The sequence below is a fragment of the Xenopus tropicalis genome, chromosome 1 (genome assembly GCF_000004195.4).
Source record: "Xenopus tropicalis strain Nigerian chromosome 1, UCB_Xtro_10.0, whole genome shotgun sequence".
Classification (NCBI taxonomy): domain Eukaryota; kingdom Metazoa; phylum Chordata; class Amphibia; order Anura; family Pipidae; genus Xenopus; species Xenopus tropicalis.
The window spans coordinates 204,139,419-204,166,274 of NC_030677.2; the positions used below are offsets into that span (position 1 = coordinate 204,139,419).

The 26,856-nt window shown below is 40.7% G+C and overlaps 1 protein-coding gene across 4 annotated transcripts in view; it reads right to left on the reverse strand.

Annotated features, from left to right (window-relative positions):
- Nucleotides 1–26,856, reverse strand: part of dcc (DCC netrin 1 receptor) — a 499,711-nt gene that overhangs the window by 270,116 nt on the left and 202,739 nt on the right. The gene's annotated exons all lie outside the window — the stretch shown is intronic.

The following is a 26,856-nucleotide window of genomic DNA, read 5'->3' on the forward strand; positions in this document are numbered from 1 at the left end:
TTCTGTCAGCCGGAGAGCTCTCGGCTTCATTATTCTCACTTGTTAATTTTCACCGTTCGGCAGTCACACCCAGTTTCTCCAAGAAGTCGTAAAGATCGGCATTTACAAGATGAAAGTGCTACATTATGAAATGCAAATCCGACGGCGATATAAATACACAGAGGCATCACTCTGACAAAGTGACAGAAAAACAACTGCAGAGATGGATGTATTAATACAAGGAAAAGATACTATCAAGCAAAATTTTAGCACCCGAGGGAAAAATCACAAGTGCAATTATATAAATGGCACCTTTTTTTTTTTTCCTTTAGGTTTTTTTTTTCCCACCTAAGGATATTGATACGAACGCCATATTTTTTTTGTAAAGTAATACATTTTTCATGTCAGAGCTCATTTTAGAAAGGTTACAGTATGTTGGATGTTGCCAAAAGCCATTATTATTCAGACTGTGTTCAGTGATATCCTAATGGAGGGATAGACAGCCTTTGGCACCCTCGGTTGTTGCAGAATCTCATCCATAGCGGCTCAACACACAAGGGGTTATTGACTTTTTATTGAACATCCCGTTGTTATATCAGTCCAGAGGTGGATACAGCAGTATAAATAGTGCAAATGTCCAGTAAGATAATGCAGAGATAAACCCAGTAGCAGTAACCCATAGCAACCAATAAGATGCTTGCTTTATAAACAGGTGGCCAGTAAATGCTACCTGCTGATTGGTTGCTATGGTTTACTGCTCCCGGGCCTTTTATTACATAACCCCTAATGTCTTCTAGATACATTTTCACAGAGTGACTACATCATATGTTCCCATAAGGCTAGAAATGGACAATGCATATCACTGTATAAACATCGACTCCTGGGCTCTTACACATACATTTCTTGATATGTTCCCTTGACGTGTAGCTTTTTGATGTGTTCCACTGCATGGGAAAGCATGAGTTAACAGACCCCACTCTGTATGTTTCATCTCTGTGGGTACAGGCACAATAGGAAGGAATGGCTCTGTTAACTCATAACTGATAACAAAGTAATGGGGGAGGAAATCCAAAATTGCCCATATAACAGCCTTTACTGGAAGGTGGTTGCCATTATAGTCAACAGCTGCTCTTATGGGCAGTTCTGAATGATATGAAGTGGTTTCCATGACCATCATGGTCAACAGTTGCCTGTGTGGCCAGTTTGGAATGATATGGGACAGCTTCCATGGGGTGGTTGCCATTATGGTCAAAAGCTGCCTCTATGGGCATGTCAGAATGATAGGAAGCATAGGAAGTGGCTTCCATGAATGTCATGGTCATTGGCTGCCTGTGGGGGCATTTAGTGATGACTTGAAGCAGTTTCCATGCCTATTACAGTCATCAGCTTCCTGTGCAGGCAGTTCGGAATGATATGGAGCAGCTTCCAGGAGATAGTTGCCATTATAGTCAACCGCTGCCTCTACGGGCAGTTTGGAGTGATATGGAGTGGTTTCATTGACCATCATAGTCGTTGGCTGCACTTCTGGGCAGTTTAGAATAATATGTAGCTAGTTCCATGACCATCACGGTCATGGAAACCACACTATATCACTCTCAACTCCTTGTACAGGCAGCAGATGGCTTTACCCTTATATTTAACTTTAATGTTCTAAAAACAGATGTGGCTTTTTGTTCTCTCTAGCCTTTTGACTGTAGTTTTGCTGCTATTGGCCACTGTTCCTAGCAATAAGGAAAAGGATAGGGACAGCCAGAAGGCCAATTAGGATGAGGCAAGGGATGAATGCATATTTTGTGCCTAGATATTTATAGAAGCATGTATTATATGTACAAAACATGTATTAGATGTTCCTCCTTCTGAATGGGTCTGCTTCCCCCTTCAGAAGTAATGCTCCTACAGAAACTGCCCCCTTTGCTTGTGCCTAACCAGAGAATGCCTAATAGAGCTACAGGGTTGGCGACCATCATGTCTGGCCGCATAAGGTCTTCTAAACTTCTAGTGCACATGTCCCTTCTAGTGGTCAACTCTTTGAAGTCTACACACACTGGACATGATACAGTAAAACATGGCGCCCACCAACCCTGTTGTGCTACTCTTCCTCAGGTCATGGAGGGGGAAGGGGACCCTTTCAGTGGGAGACACTTTTAAAAACACATAATTGGGGTTCTGTTCTCCTTTAATCTAAAAGTAGATGGACAATGGAAATATGATAGATAGATAGATAGATAGATAGATAGATAGATAGATAGATAGATGCTCTTGTAGCTTGATAATTGCTCTAATCCTCTATACAGGTCTTTGCTTCCCATTGCTAAAAGTAGATGGACAATGGAAATATAATAGATAGATAGATAGACAGACAGATAGATAGATAAATAGATAGATAGATAAATAGATAGATAGATAGACAGACAGACAGACAGATGGATAGATAGATAGATAGATGATAGATGGATAGATAGACAGACAGACAGACAGATGGATGGATGGATAGATAGATAGATATAGATATATAGATAGATAGATAGATAGATAGATAAATGACAGATAGATAAATGACAGATAGATAGATAGATAGATAGATAGATAGATAGATAGATAGATAGATAGATGGAGAGACAGACAGACAGACAGACAGATAGACAGACAGACAGACAGACAGACAGACAGATAGATAGATAGATAGATAAATGACAGATAGATAGATAGATAGATAGATAGATAGATAGAGAGACAGACAGACAGATTTGCAGACAGACAGACAGATATAGATAGATAGATGGAGAGACAGACAGACAGACAGACAGACAGATAGATAGATAGATAGATAGATAGATAGATAGATAGATAGATAGATAAATGACAGATAGATAGATAGATGGAGAGACAGACAGACAGACAGATAGACAGATAGACAGACAGATAGATAGATAAATGACAGATAGATAGATGATAGATAGATGATAGATAGATAGATAGATAGATAGATAGATAGATAGATAGATGGAGAGACAGACAGACAGACAGACAGATAGGTAGATAGATGCTCTTGTAGCTTTATAATCGCTCTAATCCTCTATGCAGGTCTTTGCTTCCCATGGCTTGGTAAGAGAGAGGTTGAGAAGATAGTTCTATTAATGGACTAATGCAAATCCTTGCTCAGAAAGGCAGCAGCTCTGCATGGAACAGCTAGTTACAGAGTGTGTGAGGCTAATGCACAGCGATCGCTCATACCCATCACAATGTTTCATCTTCGCAGGCTCTTATGGAAGATATGTTGGATGTTAATTATACTGTATATCAAAGCGATGTCTTTCTAAGAAGATTCAAACTGTGTACAACTTCAATAATCTTCACATCTCTAACCATGAAACTAGAAAATTGTGTGTTATCCTGGAATTTACTTTCAAAATGAGCTTTTTTTATGGCGGCACTTTCATAGTAAAACCAGCGAGGCGTGGTAGGAGGAGATGCGATAAACACACATAAGTGAAGGAAATATGATGTATATAAATATATAGATGAAGGTTTGCCAGTCCAGGCATGGTAAGTGACCAAATGTAACCATCCTCTCAGGCAGCAGCAGGTCAACAACTAGATTTTGTGCAGAAAAAGATTCGGCCACTACATGAATTGGCCTTCGCCTATCTTGGCCAACATCTGGGGTGAAACCTTACCATATTTTATTCATTTGGACACAGAATGCAACAAAACTTTTCATGAGGGCAACAACCACTTTTACTTGACCAAACACCAGTACCTTGTCTACAATGGCCCACCAATCTATTTGACCAAAGAGATTTGGCAATATGTTTCATCCGAGAAGGTCAGCAACTATTCTTTGTTGAATGATCAAATTGATCCCCGTGTCCCGTGTCATCTGACCACTGAGATTGTACCATTATACAGAATGAGATAACTACTCAGCGCTGGATTTAGTTTTTAGACGCCCAGAGGCTGCCCCCTTTCTCTGCCCCTCCCCCCTCAGGGTGCATCCTTGTAGTGCTAATACGGAGCAATTGTTGAAGTTTTCTGTGCGTCCAAAATAAGCACACTGTTCTATGGTTATTTGAGGTGGCTGAGTATGATTATACAGTTTATTGGCCTGGTAATGCTCCTCTCAGCTATCTGCCCAATCACACTTCGATGTTCAACTCAGCAGAGCATTTTGGACGAACGAAAAATGGACAACAGCTCTATTGTGCATAGGATAACAGAGCAAAACTCTGTTGTAAATAGAATTATATAGCAAGAAATGGAAGGAAGAAAGTGTAAAGAGAGTAAAATAACTATTTAAGAAAGGGGAATCCTCCAGCTGGGGCTTACAAAGTGCTTGCATTTCTCATTCAATGTCAGGAACTGAGGAGAATGGAACGCTGGACTTTGTGCTGAACTATAATTGCACTTACTCACTGAGACACAGGAGGCTCTTCGAGCTATGTGGGGTCAATTGCCCTGATGTGCATCCAGCAATGCTACCTGCTTCCCTCTTGACTCCACCCACCTTGTTAATTGTATGTGTTACTAGTCTCACAATTAGCAGCCTTTATAAACCTGCTTCTGGCAACTCCCGGTGCTCGATCGTCATTCTTTCTGAGTCTAGCCGCCATGCTGATTCTGAACATCCTATGATTCCGTGATTCCTGCGTTCCCTGCCTGTGCCCTGCCTGGTTCCTTGCGTCCGTTCTCCTGTCCCTACCTGGCACCCTGTCTTCTATGGATCCCCCTGGTTTGCTCTTCTGCCTGTTTACTTGACCTTGTTTGCCTGCTGCCTGCCACTGCCCTCAGCCTGCCTTTTGGACCTTGCCAGTACTCTGCCAGTCCTGACCTACTTGCCTCATCACAGGCCTGTATATTGACACTTATTTTTGTTCTGTTTGGCTTCTATTAAATGCCTTTGCTTCACCCCACTTGGCCTTCACATTCCATCCAGCCATTTAAGGGTGTTTCTGGGGGTTACTCTGCACATAGGCTCCATCCTGCTGGTCACTCACCAGAGGCCAGTCCTGACATTCGAGCTCCTAAGTAGAAGCTAAGTTTAGTTGCACATCAAAAACATCCGATTATTAACGTCTTTGTGCACCAAACCCATTTGACTGTTTCTCTCTTATCTCATAGGAAATCAACTGCACTCTGCATACAGTAAAACAATTATCCCCAGTACATGTACACATTTACTTTCCGTCTCCTCGTTTGTCATGCTTGTGTCATTTAAAGAGAACTCGCGTATCAAAAGCTGTCTCTAACTGTCAAATCAAACATTACCGTAGAATACAGAGTCGCTCACGAGAGCTATGGGGGCTGGATTCTAAAGCAGTGCATGAATTTTTACCTACAATTGGTCTTGGTTCCCGCTGCCTAGACCCACTGTGCTCTATTGAAGATTCCGGACATGCTGTGCATTTCTTTGTCGGAGCTTTGCCTTGAAATTGCAAACTAAAGGCAATAATTCCAAACAAAAGGAAAAAAAGATAAAACAACATGGTAGTCTTAATAGCACCTGTGGAATGCAACAATCTTTACTTGCTAACTGCTGAGATACAATTCACAATGTCTATGGAAGAAATATCAAAGCAGGGCTGTAGGGCAAATGATGAGGTGTTGACAGCAAGAATGGACAGTCTGACACTTAGGCAATATGGAAGGACTTAGTTACCCATTAAGGAAAGTGAGTGGGTCATGGTTAATCATACTGGGAGGCATCATCTAAGGTAGGGAGGGAGCTAGTCACTAGCTAGTTTGGGAGGCAATTCTGAATTCTCACAAGTGTAATTGTGGTAAATTGCTTAGTGTGGCAAGACGGCTTGAAGGCTACAACGTTGGAAACCACACTGTGATGCATGGATTTAATAGTGTATTCAAGAGTCTAACCATAATTATGTTGAAGATCATGACTGGCATGCTGTAACATTGCAAATATCTCAGAGGGCAGCTTATTTTGGATCTTCCACTTTCTACTTTATGATAAGATCATTCTATCCGGGGGTTCAGGCCAAGATGACATGGGGCATGTTATGGCATAGTCTATCTTAGGGCCTATAAATGGTGATGAATTATCAATGTCACTGTGATCCATGGATCCATGTTATATTGCCCTAACCTCACTTGAGCAGGGATCCCCATAACTCGTGAGCCCCACTCAGATGTAAAAAAAAAAGTGTTGGTGAGCCACCCAAGCATGAAAAGGGACCTTGAGGATGCAAAATAAGGTCTGTTATTGGATATTTAGTGGACCTATGTGGACTGCTGAACTGCAGGAGGCTCTGTTTGGAGTAAAACTGTGTCTCTGGGCTTCCAAAACTTGTCTCCAAGCCAGAGATTTAAAAATGATCATCTGCTTTGAGCTTTCTGGTGCTATTGGTTCTTCAGGCTGATGGTAAATGAGTGTCTCGTTGCTACTGGTCTATCAGAAAAAACCATGACAGTCAGTCTGTCCATCTCAATACTGTAGATACCAGCTTCCCATTCACTTGAAGGGAACATGCTATGTCTATCATAGGTATTGCTGATAGCAGGCAGAAATTACCCAGATAAGCAAAAGTCATCACCTTCACCAACAGAAGCAGTTTTGATACAACTGAATTGTGTGTGCTGGGTTCAGGGTCGGACTGTGGCTTCCGCCCCAGGGCCCTGCAGGTGCCCCCGCCGGCCGCGTCCCCTAATTCCCCCCCCCCAGCAGGGGGCCCCCTAACCCCCCCTTGCAGGGCCCCCCACCCAACGTCCTCCCCCAAGTGTGCATAATTTAACGCGTTGGGAGGAGCGGTCGGGCAGGGCTAGCGCCAGCAAGGGTCAGGACTGGGCCGCTGGGGCCCACTAGAGCCGGGCCAACCGGGATTTTTAACCGGCGGCCCAGTCTGACCCTGGCTGGGTTTACTTGGAAGGGTTGAACTTGATGGACTCTGGTGTTTTTCAACCCTATGTAACTATGTACTATAACTATGAATGGGAAGTGGCGACTTGTGGACACCACAACAACGGCCTGGAACCCCGACAGCTGACATATGGATACAATTTCATTGTTTTTGGTATTACGCTCAAATGCATTGCGATTTTCTATATTTATTGTGTTAATGTCAGATTATGATTCCATTTTTCATTTAATAACATCGACGCCTGATTTATACAGTTATTATATTGAGATTCAACGTTCTCCGATGCTGCAGACGCACTTAACATAAATTAAAGACTTCGTTCTCTACATCAAAATGCCAGCGTAAGTGCTTGAAGGCATTGTAAGGTAAAAACTATTTAAACCACAAGGCAGATAGGCTAAAATATAATCATATCAGCTCTCCAATTAGCACTCTCACTGATGTATCGAAATGAAAATTTCCAACGGTTGCGGTTATCTCTTCTCCTCAGTCCTACAAAGAATGCAGATAATTAAACATTGATTCGCAGAGCCGACCTGCAGACAAATTATCTTCCCAACATGAACAGTCCGACTAATTTCCATGAAACACAGACTCCCTATGACAATGTCATTCAGAGAGAACCTTCCATTGATTTTCTGGTATAGGCAGGGCTGGGTGTAAGGTAGGGCAAAAAGGGCATTTGCCTTGGGCCCCATTATATGGAGAGGCTTGTCTGTGGGGAGTAGATAAACATGAGCATATTATATAGACCATGAATTACTAGGCATTGTTTTATATCTACATTTGGAACTACAACTCCAAGAATCATTGAGCTAGTTCTAAATTTTAGAACAATTAAGAATGTATGCAAACATTTTGGTAAAATTCCACGAGTTTTTTAGTGGTTTTCAGTAAATTTCCACCAAAAAATCGTATTTTGCTCAAAGAATACGAACATTTTGGAATTCGTTAACGCTTTGGTTAAACTTTCATCGGGACTAGTGATGGGTGAAATGTTTCGCCATTGGCGGATTGTTTTGCGAAACGGATGAAAAAATTAGCCAAAAATTGTCGTGGGCAACAAAACAATAGCCGCGGAAGACAAAACAATAGCTGCGGGTGACAAAACAATAGCCGCGGGCAACAAAACAATAGCGGTGGGCGACAAATGAATAGCCGCGGGCGACAAATGAATAGCCGCGGGCGACAAAACAATAGCGGCGGGCGACAAAAGAATAGCCGTGGGCGACAAAACAATAGCCGTGCGACAAAACAATAGCCGCGCGACAAAACAATAGACGTGGACAACAAAAGAATAGGTGGGCGACAATAGAATAGCTGCGGGCAACAAAAGAATAGCTGCGGGCGACAAAAGAATAGTCGCGGGCAAAAAATTTTTTGACGTGCAACATTTTCACCATTTTGCGAATTTTTCGCCGTTTTGCGTATCTTTTGAAAGATTCGCTAATTTTTCGGCTAAGCGAAACGGGACAGATTCACTCATCACTAATCGGGACTATATTTTCGCCAGGTTTGATCTATCGAGTGCCATTGAGTCCTGGGGAAGGCTTTCAAAGCCGGAACTGTTTTCGTGGTGTTTACAAACTTTTCAGCATGAAAATTTTGTAATTGCTATATTTTCACACGAACGATAAAAGCACTGTCAAGATATTTTTGAACTACAGAAATTATACCATATCACATTTCAAGCCCAGACGGACATGAAACGCGTAAGGCTTCTTGAGATAAATACTCAATAAAGATTTTCTTTTTCAAGTTTTAACTACTTTTCTGCTGGCCTGACTATGGTTTTCCAGAGTGCCCAATACCACCTTTTTGTTATTTTGTATACAGTTAGTCCAGCACCTGGCCTAATTTCCCTCACCTCTCTCTCTAAGACCTCCCACTTCTAGACCAATGCACTGCTTGAGTTACAGACTTTGTGTTCAATTCCACCCCCAAACCATAAGGCAGAGATCCCCAACCAGTGGCTCAGGGGCAACATGTTGCTCCCCAACCCCTTGGATGTTGCTCTCAGTGCCCCCAAACCAGGGAGTTATTTTTGAATTCCTGACTTGGGGGCAAGTTTTGGTTGAATAAAAACAAGATTTCCTACCAAATAAAGCCCCTGTAAGCTGATAGGGTGCATAGAGGCACCTAATAGCCAATCACAGCCCTTATTTGGCTCCTCCATGAACTTCTATGGTGCTTGTGTTGCTCCCCAAGTCTTTTTACATTTGACTGTGGCTCACAAGCTAGAAAGGTTGGGGACCCCTGCCATAAGGTATATAAGAGTATTCTAGCCCAACCCACTGCTTAAGTAGAATACTCCCTGCCTCCCACTCTTCCTTCATTTGCCATCTGTGTATTCTAATCTTGTCCATTCCTATAGCTTTTGACCTGAGGTATCTATCATTAAACATGTCACAGTGGTCTTCTGTACCAATAACACTATCTCTATTCTAACTCCCCCGATCGCAGAAATGTATGGGTTTTAACAAGTACAGGTTAAAAAAAAACATTCAGTCGGAATGATAATAAGAAGTAATGCTCACAATCTCACAAAAATATTTTTTATTTAGTTAAAAATGATATTTTAGGTGTATCTTGGTTCTAAGTTTTAAAGTACAAACTTTTTCTTAAACCCATTATGACCTTTCTTTCTCTTTATGATATGTTGCCTTTAGTATTAAAGAGAGTTGCCTTTACTGAACAAATAAAGAGAAGAGGAATCCAACAGAACGTCATTGGACCTTGGAAGATCCATCAGACTAAGGTATGAGCACTTTCTATGCAAGTCTATACGGGGTTGCACAGATGACAATAATTTGCTCTGACATGGCACAGTGTGTGAACTTGTTCATGGGAAATATTACTTTCTGCCTGATACGGTACACTGAATTATTTCACTGCAATTCCATAGTATCTTGATGCAGTTTTCATGTAACATATAAGCCAACTTGAGAGTTTATGTAGAATATATATATATATATATGTGTGTGTGTGTGTGAAAATATATATTTAGGAAGGTCACATTGAGGCCAAAGAAATATTGGACAAGTCTTGTCTATTCAAAAGACCCACATAGACGTGGAACCATCATTCCTTCTATCAATTAATAGGGTGATAAATGGGCTCATTTTTGGCTGCTGAATAATGCCCTCATTGGTTCCCTGATCGTCTCTTATTAGGATTTATTGCAATGTAGGATCCTTCAATAACCATCATGATCTGCAGAGACAATTTGTGTTGCTTCCTCATCAGTTATTAATATGGAGTATTCACTGGGTCAGGACTTCAGCCAAATACTATGGGGCAAATTTATTAAAGTTTGAATTCAAGTTTTTGCCATGATTTAAGAAAAAAACAGCAATAAAAAAAGCTCTTTCAGAATTTGAGTTTTCTAATTAGCTAATTAACAAAAAAAAATCAATGGAAGGTGTATTTTAAACTATCAAGCAATTCTATTTTTCCAGGTTTCGTCTTTTTGTCGTGGATTAAAATAGCTAAATAGGCGCAGTTGCGGCAAAATAGGTGTGGCCACATAAAAAAAAATGGCGCGAGCGACAGAAAAAGCAGAGTGCGACAAAAAGTCACACGACAAATGGTAAAGCGAAATCTGGCAAAGTGAAATGGGACAGATTTGCTCATCACTATTCAGCAGTAGTGATGAGCGAATCTGTCCCATTTCGCTTCACCATAAAATTAGCGAAATGGAAGAAAATTCTGCGTCTTTTTTGTCGTCCGTGCGTATTTTTGGTCTCCCCCGCTTTTCTACGCGACCACGCCCAATTTTGACACTACCGCGCCAGATTTGACGCGACAATGTCATTTTTTACACGCCCATGCCCTTTTTGACGCGCAACAAACAAAAATTCCGAAACAATTCGCCAATGCAGAGATACGGAAATTCGCTGCGAATCCATGCCTGGCGAAAAAAATCGCTCATCACTAGGGATGAGCGAATCTGTTCCATTTCGCTTCGCCAAAAAATTCGCGAATCTTTCAAAAGATCCGTGAAACGGTGAAAAATTCGCAAAACAGCAAAAATTTTGTGCGCCAAAAAAAATTGTCGCCCGCGGCTATTATTTTGTCACATGGCTATTATTTTGTCGCCCGCGGCTATTATTTCGTCATGCGGCTATTCTTTTGTCGCCCGAGGCTATTATTTTGTCGCACAGCTATTCTTTTGTCGCCCGGGGCTATTATTTCGTTGTGCGGCTATTATTCAAGGGAAGGCAAGTCAAGAGAAAAATGATAACTTTTCTCCAAATATATCCATTAATAAAAATAAAACTAGAAAAATAATGTATTAAACACTCTGCAAGTTTGTTAAATGGACTTTTGTTTACCAAATAGTTTGATTTTGACTTTCGGTGGACTTTTTTGCTTGTTATATTTTCCCCTGCCGGGCTAAATAAAAAAAGAAAATTGTTTACTAGTCCCGATTATAGTGTTTCCAAAGCTCTTTAAGCAGTCACAGAACATTCACCCAGCATGCAGTATGTTTTCCTGTATTTGTATTCCACTGATTCAACCAATATTTTTAAAAAAAAACAACTTTTCAAAGAAAAAAAAAAAAATCTTAAATAAAATAAAATGTGTCCTTTGGTTTCCAGTAACAATAATGAAGAGTAAAATTGTAGCCACCCCGAGACTGAAGGCCTGATCCTTGTGTAGATAATGGCAGATGTATCGTTTTTACAAATGGAACATAAGGCAACATATTCATTCTCCCCCCCCCACTTTATTTAAAGAGCACAGCTTCACGCACAATTAAAGTATTCATTTGGATGTATTAAGGACTTTGTGTCGTCTCGGAATTGCTCTTTCAACAATGGTTGCCATGTTTGCCTGAGAGGCTCCATGGGGATTCTCCATTAAGCTAAAAAATGGCAAATTTTATGAGTTGTCAAAAAATGTTAAAATGGGTGAAACTGTCCCTATTAATAAAACCGGCACTTTCTTTCCAACGGACGTCAAGCCGAGCGCATTTCTCTGTTTGCGGGGATTTAAGTTTTCGGATAAACATATAGGGCGAGTGCCGGTGGCTTTTATGCCTTCACCTCAACCCAAGCGATCTTCTTATCTTTCCCACCGCTCACAAGTCCCAATACAGCCACGCTGAGATCTGAATAAAAAGCATCAAAACCGCCGCACGTTGCTGTTTATGTGAGTGCCATTTAGATGATGGTTTATTGGCGTTACACAAAACAGCCATGATGTTATTTGTGGGGAATGATTCCCTTTTCTCTGTAATAATAAAACAGTACCTGTACTTGATCCCAACTAAGATATAATTACCCCTTATTGGGGCAGAACAGCCCTATTGGGTTTATTTAATGGTTAAATAATTCCCTTTTCTCTGTAATAATAAAACAGTACCTGTACTTGATCCCAACTAAGATATAATTACCCCTTATTGGGGCAGAACAGCCCTATTGGGTTTATTTAATGGTTAAATGATTCCCTTTTCTCTGTAATAATAAAACAGTACCTGTACTTGATCCCAACTAAGATATAATTACCCCTTATTGGGGGCAGAACAGCCCTATTGGGTTTATTTCATGGTTAAATGATTCCCTTTTCTCTGTAATAATAAAACAGTACCTGTACTTGATCCCAACTAAGATATAATTACCCCTTATTGGGGCAGAACAGCCCTATTGGGTTTATTTAATGGTTAAATGATTCCCTTTTCTCTGTAATAATAAAACAGTACCTGTACTTGATCCCAACTAAGATATAATTACCCCTTATTGGGGGCAGAACAGCCCTATTGGGTTTATTTCATGGTTAAATGATTCCCTTTTCTCTGTAATAATAAAACAGTACCTGTACTTGATCCCAACTAAGATATAATTACCCCTTATTGGGGCAGAACAGCCCTATTGGGTTTATTTAATGGTTAAATGATTCCCTTTTCTCTGTAATAATAAAACAGTACCTGTACTTGATCCCAACTAAGATATAATTACCCCTTATTGGGGCAGAACAGCCCTATTGGGTTTATTTAATGGTTAAATGATTCCCTTTTCTCTGTAATAATAAAACAGTACCTGTACTTGATCCCAACTAAGATATAATTACCCCTTATTGGGGGCAGAACAGCCCTATTGGGTTTATTTCATGGTTAAATGATTCCCTTTTCTCTGTAAAAATAAAACAGTACCTGTACTTGATCCCAACTAAGATATAATTACCCCTTATTGGGGGCAGAACAGTCCTATTGGGTTTATTTAATGGTTAAATGATTCCCTTTTCTCTGTAATAATAAAACAGTACCTGTACTTGATCCCAACTAAGATATAATTACCCCTTATTGGGGCAGAACAGCCCTATTGGGTTTATTTCATGGTTAAATGATTCCCTTTTCTCTGTAATAATAAAACAGTACCTGTACTTGATCCCAACTAAGATATAATTACCCCTTATTGGGGGCAGAACAGCCCTATTGGGTTTATTTCATGGTTAAATGATTCCCTTTTCTCTGTAATAATAAAACAGTACCTGTACTTGATCCCAACTAAGATATAATTACCCCTTATTGGGGGCAGAACAGCCCTATTGGGTTTATTTAATGGTTAAATGATTCCCTTTTCTCTGTAATAATAAAACAGTACCTGTACTTGATCCCAACTAAGATATACAGTGGTGTGAAAAACTATTTGCCCCCTTCCTGATTTCTTATTCTTTTGCATGTTTGTCACACAAAATGTTTCTGATCATCAAACACATTTAACTATTAGTCAAAGATAACACAAGTAAACACAAAATGCAGTTTTTAAATGAGGGTTTTTATTATTTAGGGAGAAAAAAATCCAAACCTACATGGCCCTGTGTGAAAAAGTAATTGCCCCCTGAACCTAATAACTGGTTGGGCCACCCTTAGCAGCAATAACTGCAATCAAGCGTTTGCGATAACTTGCAACGAGTCTTTTACATCGCTCTGGAGGAATTTTGGCCCACTCATCTTTGCAGAATTGTTGTAATTCAGCTTTATTTGAGGGTTTTCTAGCATGAACCGCCTTTTTAAGGTCATGCCACAACATCTCAATAGGATTCAGGTCAGGACTTTGACTAGGCCACTCCAAAGTCTTCATTTTGTTTTTCTTCAGCCATTCAGAGGTGGATTTGCTGGTGTGTTTTGGGTCATTGTCCTGCTGCAGCACCCAAGATCGCTTCAGCTTGAGTTGACGAACAGATGGCCGGACATTCTCCTTCAGGATTTTTTGGTAGACAGTAGAATTCATGGTTCCATCTATCACAGCAAGCCTTCCAGGTCCTGAAGCCGCAAAACAACCCCAGACCATCACACTAACACCACCATATTTTACTGTTGGTATGATGTTCTTTTTCTGAAATGCTGTGTTACTTTTACGCCAGATGTAACGGGACACGCACCTTCCAAAAAGTTCAACTTTTGTCTCGTCGGTCCACAAGATATTTTCCCAAAAGTCTTGGCAATCATTGAGATGTTTTTTAGCAAAATTGAGACGAGCCATAATGTTCTTTTTGCTTAAAAGTGGTTTGCGCCTTGGAAATCTGCCATGCAGGCTGTTTTTGCCCAGTCTCTTTCTTATGGTGGAGTCGTGAACACTGACCTTAATTGAGGCAAGTGAGGCCTGCAGTTCTTTAGATGTTGTCCTGGGGTCTTTTGTGGCCTCTCGGATGAGTTGTCTCTGCGCTCTTGGGGTAATTTTGGTTGGCCGGCCACTCCTGGGAAGGTTCACCACTGTTCCATGTTTTTGCCATTTGTGGATAATGGCTCTCACTGTGGTTCGCTGGAGTCCCAAAGCTTTAGAAATGGCTTTATAACCTTTACCAGACTGATAGATCTCAATTACTTTTGTTCTCATTTGTTCCTCAATTTCTTTGGATCTTGGCATGATGTCTAGCTTTTGAGGTGCTTTTGGTCTACTTCTCTGTGTCAGGTAGCTCCTATTTAAGGGATTTCTTGATTGAAACAGGTGTGGCAGTAATCAGGCCTGGGGGTGACTACAGAAATTGATATTGAAATTGAAAATTGAAATTGATAAACCACAGTTAAGTTATTTTTTAACAAGGGGGCAATCACTTTTTCACACAGGGCCATGTAGATTTGGAGTTTTTTTTCTCCCTTAATAACGTAAACCTTCATTTAAAAACTGCATTTTGTGTTCAATTATGTTATCTTTTACTAATAGTTAACGGTTTTTGATGATCAGAAACATTTAAGTGTGACAAACATGCAAAAGAATAAGAAATCAGGAAGGGGGCAAATAGTTTTTCACACCACTGTAATTACCCCTTATTGGGGCAGAACAGCCCTATTGGGTTTATTTAATGGTTAAATGATTCCCTTTTCTCTGTAATAATAAAACAGTACCTGTACTTGATCCCAACTAAGATATAATTACCCCTTATTGGGGCAGAACAGCCCTATTGGGTTTATTTAATGGTTAAATGATTCCCTTTTCTCTGTAATAATAAAACAGTCATACACAAGACCTAATATCTCAGCAGAACAAGTAAGGCGCTGAACTTCACTATGCAGAATTGAATACCCTCACCTTCTATAAGGGTCACAAAGAAACCCAGTAGTGCACAGACCGTAATGTGGTTTATTGTAGCCCATACATATAATGGAAAAAGCCCAGTTTTCTATATACATATGGAATACAACAGTAACAGATAAAACCCCTCAGACACGTCTCATTAAATTCTGGGATAAAGGAGGGATAGGTATTTAATGTGTGGATTTTTTAACTAAAACCTTGCCAACACAAGCCCTATTCAGTTCAACTTGAACACAGGTGTATATTGACCCTTTGATACTAAAACAGTAAAAAGAACCTGCTGGAATACTCCCCTAGGACATATATTTGATCACATGACCGCAAACCCTTGGAGTCTGACACATTCTGAATAACCATTGAAAATTGTCAGAAGTCATGACAAGAAAACTACATGATATCAAAGCAAAGGGCAAGAATGACGGAGGCACCGGGAGGCTTGAATGTTGATTTGCTGGAAATAAAATTCCAATATTAACATTTTATGGAGATAAATAAAAAAAGAGTCTTAAAGATGTAAGGAAGCTGCATTCCCTTTCTTCTCTGCTGGAGAAGCAACATATAGGGCAAGCTTTGGTATTTGATGGAAAGGTTTGATCTGAGATATAAAATGTGATCAATAATTAACAAGTCTTGACGGAGAGAATTGTAATTTTGCAGTTAATTTTGCATGAGGAGAGCACTTGGAGGCATTTAAATGGGTAAAGACATCAGCATTGTAAGGAAGTAGACTTTTGAACCATGGAAATGTAGTTCCTAGAAATGGGATATATGTGAACATACAGATGCATATCATGTTGGAACGTTATTACCAAAATGCACCACTAGGTGGTACGTTGTCTATGGCATATTCTATTGTGTTTTGCTGGCAAGTCTTTGCACTCTAGCACCATCTACATCAGTGGTTCTCAACCGTCCTAATGCCGCGACCCTTTAATACAGTTGCTTATGTTGTGGTGACCCCCAACCATAAAATTATTCCTAAGACCATTGGAAATATGTGTTTTCCGATGGTCTTAGGCGACCCCTGTGAAAGGGTCGTTCAATCCCCAAAAGGGGTCCCACCCCACAGGTTGAGAACCGCTGATCTAGAGGCAAGATTTAACACTCCCAAAGTGGTGTCTGGACTTGCTGAGACAAAATGGGAAAACTTGCTGGCTGCATCTGTGCATGGGTGGTTCTAATGAAGGAAGGCATACACAAAAAGTGGACCTACATGACTACATTAAACAGGCATATCTAACCTGTAGCTACAACCCAAGCACTAACTAATATACTGTTTTTATCTGACTGACCCTAGCCTTATTATGAGTTTCTAAACCAAACAAAATGGCTGAAGGGACTGCATGTTTCAGCTGAAACTTGTGCGTTACTCCCAGTGTCTGATTTTATGATGTCTCTTTACTCTTTGCAGCTTGGCTACCCACATGTGTAGTCATGTAATGCTAATATTCTCCTGCTGGAGAACTGGTTTTATATTCTTTCTCCAAATTCAGGACACCAGTCTGACATTGTGTTCTCCTCCTCATTTATCTGGAGCATATTATTTGCAGAGAAAGTGCATGAACAATGTTCATGTTCAATAAAAGTGTAAATGGTTTTTGTTGCTTATCTATCTTCACCGTAGGCTCAGCCCCTTCTCCTTGGCTGTACTCTTGGTGTTGTTCTTTGTGCCATGTGTAAATTCCACTATTATCATTAAGCTTGACTTATTTCTCACAAAATTTGACTCTTGAACCAAAAGAACAAAGAATGCACTGATTCCACCAGCTGCGATCCCCCCATTTGCCTGCCTGTTTGATGAATAGCGTTGGCCTTTTCCTGTAGTGTCCCCCATATGCCTTCTACTTCTGTTCATCCGTCTTTCCCAGTACATTAAATTCCACCAAATGTTTACATTATGAAGTGTACGTCCTTGAGAAATAAACCATTATTGATATGAAAGGATGGGATTCCTCCATTCATTCTTTCTTGTAAATGCATTGATTTCACATAACGAAATAAGGCAGTAAGGAGCCAAGGTGGACGCATGGGGCGGCGGATGCATGTTTTATTATCATTAGCATTGTACCCATTGCTTCTGAACATGAAAGTTATTGGTCATGTTGGTCTCAATGGAAAACATGACCTTAAACCTTGTGCTATATAATCTTTACAGTTCATTTATGTCAATTTTCTCCTGTCAAGCACCTACTCCAAGCACTGACGGAATGGACTGAATAAGCTCTTTGTTCCACTCAATCTTTCCTCTTTATCTACCAGTAAATTTAGCTTTTGCTTCCAAGTTACACCACTTACTATACAACAAATTAGTACAAGATAAGCATTTAATAACAGTCCCTTTTTCCTAATATTCATATTAACCTTTCCAGTGTGACTTTATACAATAAAAGATGAGACAATGTAAGAGGTTCTCTGATGTGAGTGTCTAGATCTCGGTTCCTGTTTGGGTGTGAAAGGTTTGAAAGATACCGGAGATGATTAGTGCAAATTGGGACTTTAAATTAAATGCCAGAAAACACAGTTTCCTTTATCAGAGGAAAACGTTTAGAAACATATTATAAAGAGCAGAGAGCGAGCGAAGGGGAGAAAAAAAGATTCATACTCCATGCAGCAACTTATTCTTAATCATGCCCATCATATAAATAACAGAGCTGGTCCTCCTAACGACCCAATATGTGTCCTTTACTAAAGAGAAAACCACAGTATATGGAATATAATTTTCAAAAACAAAACAAAGAGTAATATTATATATACACCATCACTGTTAAACCTAGTCCCACCTAGTTTACAGGTTATACCAAGTTTACAGATAAATAAAGTTTATGATCAGTACCCTTAAATTATTATTCACTTGAGAGGCAGCGTTGCTGGTGGGGGTGCCTATCTACTTATGAGTAGAGAAGGTGGTTTAATGATATATAAAACTATGTATTGTGGTATGACCTAAGAGAAAGCCACAACCTGCCCCTCTTAGAAAGACTGATGGTCAGCGTTTCTTACTCTGATACTTATTGTCAGGACCTGCTTCTGCTCGAATTCTGGACTGTCAAACTGGTCCTGCATTACTTGGTTGAGCCACTGGAGACCTTTGGGGATCTAGTCCTACACATATTGTCAATCATTTTTCACTTGTTCTTTGTTCATGCTCACCTCCTCCTTAGTCAGTAAGCCCAGGTGGTTGCAATCTGGCAATTAATGGGCTTTATAAGCCTGTTACAAGCAACTCTTGGTTGCTTGATCATTAAGCCTTATTCCTTGATCCAGTGCCCATACCTGCCTGGTTCCTGCCCCTGTTCCTGCTTGGTTCCTGCCCCTGTTCCTGCCTGATTCCTGCCCCTGTTCCTGCCTGGTTCCTGCCTGTGTTCTTGCCTGGTTCCTGCCTGTGTTCCTGCCTGGTTCCGTGTGCTATACTCTGTTCCTCTGTTCCTGTTCCTGACCTTGTTGGATCTCCTGGGCCTGTTTATTCGACTTCTCCCTGTCTTCAGCTTGCCCCTGACCACAGCCTGTTATTCGGACCCTCCTTGCTCGCTGCCAGTCCAGACCCTCTGCCTGTCATAAGGACTTGTATTGTTTGCTGCCTGCCTCTGACTACTGGCCCGTTGTAAGGACTTTCGTATGTGTTATTGCTCATTTCATTATCATTGCTTTATAGTAAACCATGTTTCAACACAACCATAAGTTTCTGGCCTATCAACAAGTGAAGTACCCACTGTATCCGTATTACACAGCATATAGGCTCCTACCTGCCAGCCACCCACCTGTGGCTGCACCTGACACTTATTCCCTAAAAGGTTGGGTGGTCATTTTGAATGGTCTTCTCATAGAATTGTAACTGATCTAACATGGTAACAAGTTTCACCTGCCAGTGCCCCATGTCGGTGAGAAGGTGCATCAGCAGATGAGAAAGTGAAGAAGTATACACTCATATGTTATTGATCCATTCAGCCAACTGTCTAGCTGGTTAGATACTTGGAAATATTGATCATTGTATAGCCAACTCCTGACTTGTTCCTTATAATTGCAGTCAATGACAAGCCTATAAATACTTCCACTCCAAATGCAAAAAAAATCCCTATCATAATCTGCCTTATTATCCATTCTTAAAGAAAAACATATGTAACATACACTCTGCGCTATATCCAATCTGAGGAGAAAGGCTTATCTGCTAATTCAATTCTGTCCAAATGCAATTGAATGAAAAAAACGTATCTCGCTATTATCACGTGAAAGCCTATGAGAAAAACATGGACCTGAATTAGAAGAACGTTTTTCCTTCCCAGATTAGATCTCGCCCATACGTTTTCACATGATAAATCATAAAATAACATTTTTTCTTGGAACTGAATCTGGCCCAGTATGTTATAAAAAATACGGCTCCACGAATGAAAGTTACCATCATTTACGAGTTTTGTAGTAAAGTCACCCATAAATACTAATAATTTTTGGAATAAACAACATAACATTTCCGACAAGAGCAAATCCTGAACATAAACGCAGAAAGTCCAGTTCTTGCCTCTTCTCGCAATAGCTGCCCGGATTAGTTAATAAAAAGAAATGTATAAATCCTTCCCCGGTTGATCAGCCAAGAGTTTGCAGTATCGGATAAATGAAAGCACGTTAGGTTTATGACAGGAAAGGCAATTGAAGGTCAACGATACCCTGGTTTTCGACTGTCACATCTGCCCTAGGGTCAGATCTCCATTCATTTCAGCATATGGCTAAAATAGCTTGACTTGTGCTAAATTGCTTGTCAGCATTCAACATTCTTAGCCATTTAACTAATGCCAAATTGGCTGTGCTAACGAGAAAGGAACTCTTATGACTAATGGGATTCTCTAGTCGAAATGGCAAGCGGGGTCTTAACCGTAGCTGCTTGGGTCGGGGATGGGGCAAAGCAGCGCATGGAGGACAACGTGCAACGATAATGTTAGCAAGTTTATATTTAAATCTGATCATGTCTCTGCACTTTTTTGTTTTCGGTAGATATAATTTAAGGTGCCCATACACGGGCCAATTCTAGCTGCCGATATTGGTCCCTTAGACCGATTCGGCAACTAATCGGCCCATGTATGGGCACTACCGACAGGCCTGGCCAACAGGCATCTGGCCTGAAATCGGGCAGATCTCGATCGGGCAGGTTAAAAAATCTAGTCGGATCGGGGGCCGCATCGGCTCGTTGATGTGGTCCCAGAACCGACTTTGCCTATACCCGTCGTGATAATTCAATCATTTGGCCCCAGGGCCAAACGACCGAATAAGCCTGGATTCCTCCGATATCGCCCACCCGTTGGTGGGGGATATCGGGAGAAGATCCACTCCCTTAGACCGATACGGCAGCTTTCCGGCCCGTGTATGGGCACTACCGACAGGCCTGCCCGACCGGCATCTGGCCTGAAATCGGGCAGATATCGATCGGGCAGGTTAAAAAATCTAGTCGGATCGGGGGCCGCATCGGCTCGTTGATGCGGTCCCCGAACCGACATTGCCTATACCCGTTGTGATAATTCGATCATTTGGCCCCAGGGCCAAATGACCAAATAAGCCTGGATTCTACCGATATTGCCCACCCGTAGGTGGGGGATATCGGGAGAAGATCCACTCGCTTGGCGACATCACCAAGCGAGCGGATCTGAAGGTGTATGGGGACCTTTACTGGGTTCTTCAACAAAAATGAAAAATTGATTTATTTTACTAGGTGTAACTCAAGTTAGCCATAGTGTCATGTCCAGAAGGCTCCGATGTGCTCTTGTGATATCATTTTATTACCCGTAGATTATTACAGATAATCACGGTGAGATAATCACATGATTACACAGCTTTCCAGCAGCTTTCAAGGCTTTTTCCAATGCAAGGTCTTGACTGGGAAAGGAAAGTACCTGTTTGGAATTAAGTTCTATAGAATTGAGCTCCATAAATAAATCAAGCCCTAAAGAAACCACGTTTACAGCTTCTTGCTATATATAACTGATGAAAGAAAAAAATGGAGCAGTAAATGAAAGGCAGCATATAATTACTTAAATGGGTACATTTATATCTAACAGGTTTGGGAAATGATAAGTTACATAGTTAGTTACAAGTTGATCCAGAAGAAGAAGAAAAAAACCCAGCAGGGTTCCTGGGGGTGCCACATTATGGCTACAGTTAGCTATTTGGTAGCCCCTGTGTGGACTGGCAGCCTACAGGAGGCTCAGTTTGGCAATACACCTGTTTTTTTTGCAACCAAACTTGAAATTCAAAAATAAGGACCTGCTTTGAGGCCAATGGGAACAACTGCCAAAGGGCTACATGTTGCTCATGAGCCAATGGTTGGGGATCACTACTAATGTACCTCTACTAATTAAGAAGTACATTAACTAGTCAACTATGAGTATTTCTAGTAAATATAATCACATACCTGTTTATAAAGACTAGCCCGCGACTATTCTTGAGATAATTTTGGACATGCGACTATTCTTTTGACGCCCGTGACTATTCTTGCGACAATTTTTGGATGTGCGACTATTCTTGCGACAATATTGACCGCGCGACTATTCTTTTGATGCCCGCGACTATTCTTGCGACAATTTTTGGACCCGCGAATCCATGCCTGGCGAAACATTTCGCCCATCACTAGTGCCAGGTCTTGGCATCATTGGCATCATATTAAATTGCTCAGCTGAACAGGAACCAAGTACATGGGTTTGCTCATATGTATACACTAGAAAAATATAGCAAATAGGGAGAAGCGAGAAGGTATGGCAAAAGCATCTCTTTAACACTACCACCTTCATAGTCAAGACTTATACAAACGACTGCCAAGTTGAGCTCTGCTTAGTTACAGGACCCCTTATTCCTTTGGGTAGAGTTTCCATTTGATTGGTTTAAGCCTCAATATCATACTACACAAACCCAATTCCTTTCCCACCCTTCCCTACGCTGATGAATGGAAGCCGTATAACTGACTATATCGTATGTAGCAGAAGCCATCTGTACACGCACAGATACATTCTACTATTTCATTGTACGTCAGATTCACTTTGCAGAACTGCCCGAATGACCTTGTTGAACAATAATGATTTTTAAAGTAAAACCTCTCAAATAAACTCATCTAGATAGGCCGCTCTTTGTTGTCAAAGGCACATCGGCTTTTCCACAATATGAAATTGTTTTAATTTCTCACTTCCCAATTGATCTCAAATGAGTTGCCTACAAGGTCGCTCCCAAGTACATTGCATATCTCTCTGCAGGGATTTACACTCTTATTAGATTTCATAGGTCACCATTGTACCATAAGGTTTATAAATTGAATCAGGCGCATCATTTTTCCTTTCTATTGCATTGAATCCAGACATAATTTGTCACCGGGAGATAGTGGAAAAGTGTATCTCTGCCGAACAAATTGTTTTGTCTCTTTAAAAACGCTCTGAAATATGGAGGCTCCTTCAACAAATACATCATCAATGGATCCTGAATACTAATCAAGGCGTTCTGTGGTGGCTAAGGTGCCATAGCTGAGAAATGTTATCCTTGAACAGGTTGGATTACATTGATACACTTGCAAACAGTAGTCCTTGGGCATCCATTGACCTGATTGATCAAAGTGGACTGTTCTCAACCCAACTCAACCAGAGTCCATGCTGAGCTCACCATGTTTTTTCATGACAAATACCCTATTTTTATATTAATATAGGGTTCCTTTCAACTTTATATCCACCCTGATCGCTGTATCATTGCCAAAAGGAGATTTTATGGTTAATAGCATGGATCGTTAGTGACCATGGAAACAGTAAAACGATGTAACTCAAGAAAATAAGCCTGCAGTTCATCAATATTGAGTGCTGAGCACAAAGGGAAAACAATATAAAGAAGTTTTATGAATTATCTATTTACTGAGACCATTCATCTACTTGCAGCTATTAAAAAAGGCTTTTCGTTTATATTCACATATATTTACAATGCACAATTAGACCCTGGCAAATTCAATTAGGCATTGTAATATACATATATATATATATATACAGTTAGTTGTTCTTTTTTGCAAAGTGCAGTTCTTGGTACAGCTGGTAGAGATTCCAGATATACTCTAGAACCACAGGAAAGACTTTATCTCATAGTTGATTGCATTTTTGTAATCAAACTGTTGAGTACACAAAGTATGTCTTAAGGGTCTTTATTGCCTATTCTATTTCCAACAATGTCTTGCATGTTCTATGATTAACACAGATGCCCCTAATATACCTATCTGTTCCTTCAATAAGTAGGAATAAATACCATTTTTATATGCTGAAATCCAGCTACAAAAAAGTTCTCTTTCTGCATCATCTGAAATCCTGGCAGGGGAGGAGGGACTAAAACACTGATGTTACAAATTGTAACAACTTCTCCACAGCTTACAGACAGCATGCAGGGACTACATAACCCACAATGCATTGCATTGTGATGTTCCTTTCCTTATTGACACCACGTGTGCAGCAGGGAATTGTGGGATTGGTAGGAGGCAGGCTGAAGGCAGGCTGAGGACAGGCGACTCCTGTTACATTTTATTTCAGTCACAAAGTAGCCAGTCAGATCAGCAGGGGAACAGGGGGCGGGGCTTAGGGAACTGTTCCAAACCAGATTATGACATTATAAATCATGAAAATGCTGCATATTTTTTAATTGATGTAAGTGGAACTTTGGGTGAAGTTCCCCTTTAATGGGAGTTGACACTAGGGGTCATTAACTCCAGAAGCTGTGTAGAAAGTATACTTTTGAATGCAATCACCATGTTTTTTTTTTTTACCCACAATGCAGTATTTCCCCCAAGAATTCCATTGCCCGTGCCAAAGCAGTGGGAGTTGCGGGCAATGCGAGATTGACAGGTGGGCTTGATTTTTTTTTTTGGCACATATGCACTGTGCCTATTGATGCAGAGCACTGTGGGAACCCAGGAGCAACCATCTAGTTTGAAGGCAGTAATAGCTCCAATGCTACCCTGCGTCTATAGGCACAGGGGCAGCCTCAGGGGCCAGGAGGAAGGCAGCACCACTGAGCAGGGTCGGACCGGGGCCCATCGGCCCAGACCTGACCCATGTCTCGGTGCTCCCCCTCCCGCAGATGTCCCTGACCTGGCGCGTTTCACTTACGTGCAATCAGGGGAGGACGTTGGGCAGTGGCTGTGGCTGCACCTTGGGGGGTGTGGGACCCCTAAAGCGGCAGCCCCGGTGGGCCCTTCACCTCCCAGTCCGACCCTGCCACTGAGCCACTTTTCATTGAAGCCAATATGCTTTTTTTTTCCAGAACTGACAGGTCAATAACAGCGCCTAGAAATGCCAATGGAAAATGCATTTCATTGATCTTCCATATAAATAAACTAAGTACACCCAAGCAGTGATGTATGTTATTTGTATGATGCTGAGTCACAACTGATTCTGAATAACATAAAGGCCTAAACCATCTCAGTTCATATAGTCATGGCCAATTCCATATTGTGTTATGACCAAGTCAAGCAATGAACGGGTCACTTCAAGTCAATTCATGAATCAACCTGCACTGGATATAAATAATATGAAGAAAGGAATCTGCTTGGGTTGATAAAAATAACCACAAAGTGAGAAAAAAATTAATTCTTATATAATTCTCTCCTATAGGCAGGGAATACGGGGAGTTGCACGAGCTGGAAGTTGCAGTATTGACTACTCAGCTTTCCAGGATGATAAACAGCAAAACATTTTGCTTTGTGATATAGAGAAATGAGTTAATTACCTGTTAATTAGAGTTCTCCCAAAACTCTGGCCTGTCAGCAATATCCGATAATTGAGCTGTTTGCCTCAGCTTCAGGGAACGTATCTGGATTCCACAACACATAAATAAGAAACTCAGGCAAATCACACATTTTCCCTTAACCCCTGCGATAGCAAGGTGTGAAGTTAGAAAAGCATTTCTTTCCCTTAAATGTCTGCATTAAGTGGAAAATAGTTATGGAATTAACCAGTATAATACGCTGAGTTTTTAAACTGGTTTGGGTGGACCTAATGATAACACCAAAGACCTCTTGGGTAGACCAGTGGTTTTCAGACTTTTTAAAGTCCCCCTTTGAGGTCCAACATTAAGTCCCCCATTAATTCAGCTAGATTCTAGCTAGATAATTGATATATAAAGACGTTTCTGTATTGACCATCTGGAGATAGTTCTAAGAATGTTTGGGAACCACTGGTGGAGACAGACATGTCTGACACGTTATACTATCTGAATTTGGTGATTGTTCTAAGAATATTCAGGACAGCCAATTAATTCCCTCTCCAAAGCTCACTCTCACGTCCCTTAATAACGGAGTATAGTTTGGACCCCCAGCCAAGACTCTAGGACTTCCTAGAAGCTGAAGCCCGGCCCCAAAGTTTAGGAACCACTGGTGGAGACAAAAAAGGCTGACATCTTATTCGTAACAAACCTTTCATTGTTATTTGTCTATGAAGATTGTCATTCATCCAGGTTATGATATACGGTATCTAGTAGAATTAAGTCTAAAACAACTGGACTTTTCTGAGTTTTTAAATTTTTATAGATCAGTGATCCCCAACCAGTGGTTCCTGAGCAAAATGTTGCTCCCCAACCCCTTGAATGTTGCTACAAGTAGCCTCAAAGAAGGTGCTTATTTTTGAATTCCTGGCTTGGGGGCAAGTTTTGGTTGCATAAAAACCTGGAAAAATATCAAACAGAGCCTTCTATAGGCTGCCCGTCCACATAGGGGCAACCAAATATCCAATTATAGCTCTTGTTGGCACCTCAAGGAACTTTTTCCATGCTTGTGTTGCTTCCAACACTTTTTCCATCTGAATGTGGCTGACGGGTATAAAAGGTTGGAGACCCCTGTTATAGATACTACTCAATGGAAGAGTCGATTCAGAAGAATAAATTCAACTTTACCATGGATTGACCCGAAGTGCCATATCTCTCATGTCTAAAACAAGTGTTGTTCTGTGTAATACAAACTGATCATAGATAGTTTGGTCAATATTGTTAATAATAATAATAAATGTTCAGGTTTTCCTTCATTAAATGTTTGAAGTATTTTTGATGCTGAGGATTAAGTGTGAAGCCATCAGTGATAATGAATTAACCCAAAAAGGCAACTGGCAGTAAGGTAACAACTGAAAGAATGATTTTTTTAAAATACTCATTGATTCCCTACCCTATTGGTTTCTTCCATACTCTCCATCAAGCCTCAACCAAAAGCTTCTAAAGCCTCAACCCAAAGCTTCTAAGACTTAGTAAAATCTAGCAAAAATATTTCTTTTCTTATTCTCAACCTTTGCCCAAGGAATAATGTGTTCTTCCTACTGTCATCTATAATCCTTTCCCCCAACAGCACAAACAGGCACGGAAATATATCCTTCTCCAGATGAGACTTTCCCATAGACAGCCATAATAAAAAATATGAACAAATTAATGACTTCTTATATCAATATTTTTATAGAACGCTGGAACGGTTTCTCCAATTTTGCCCA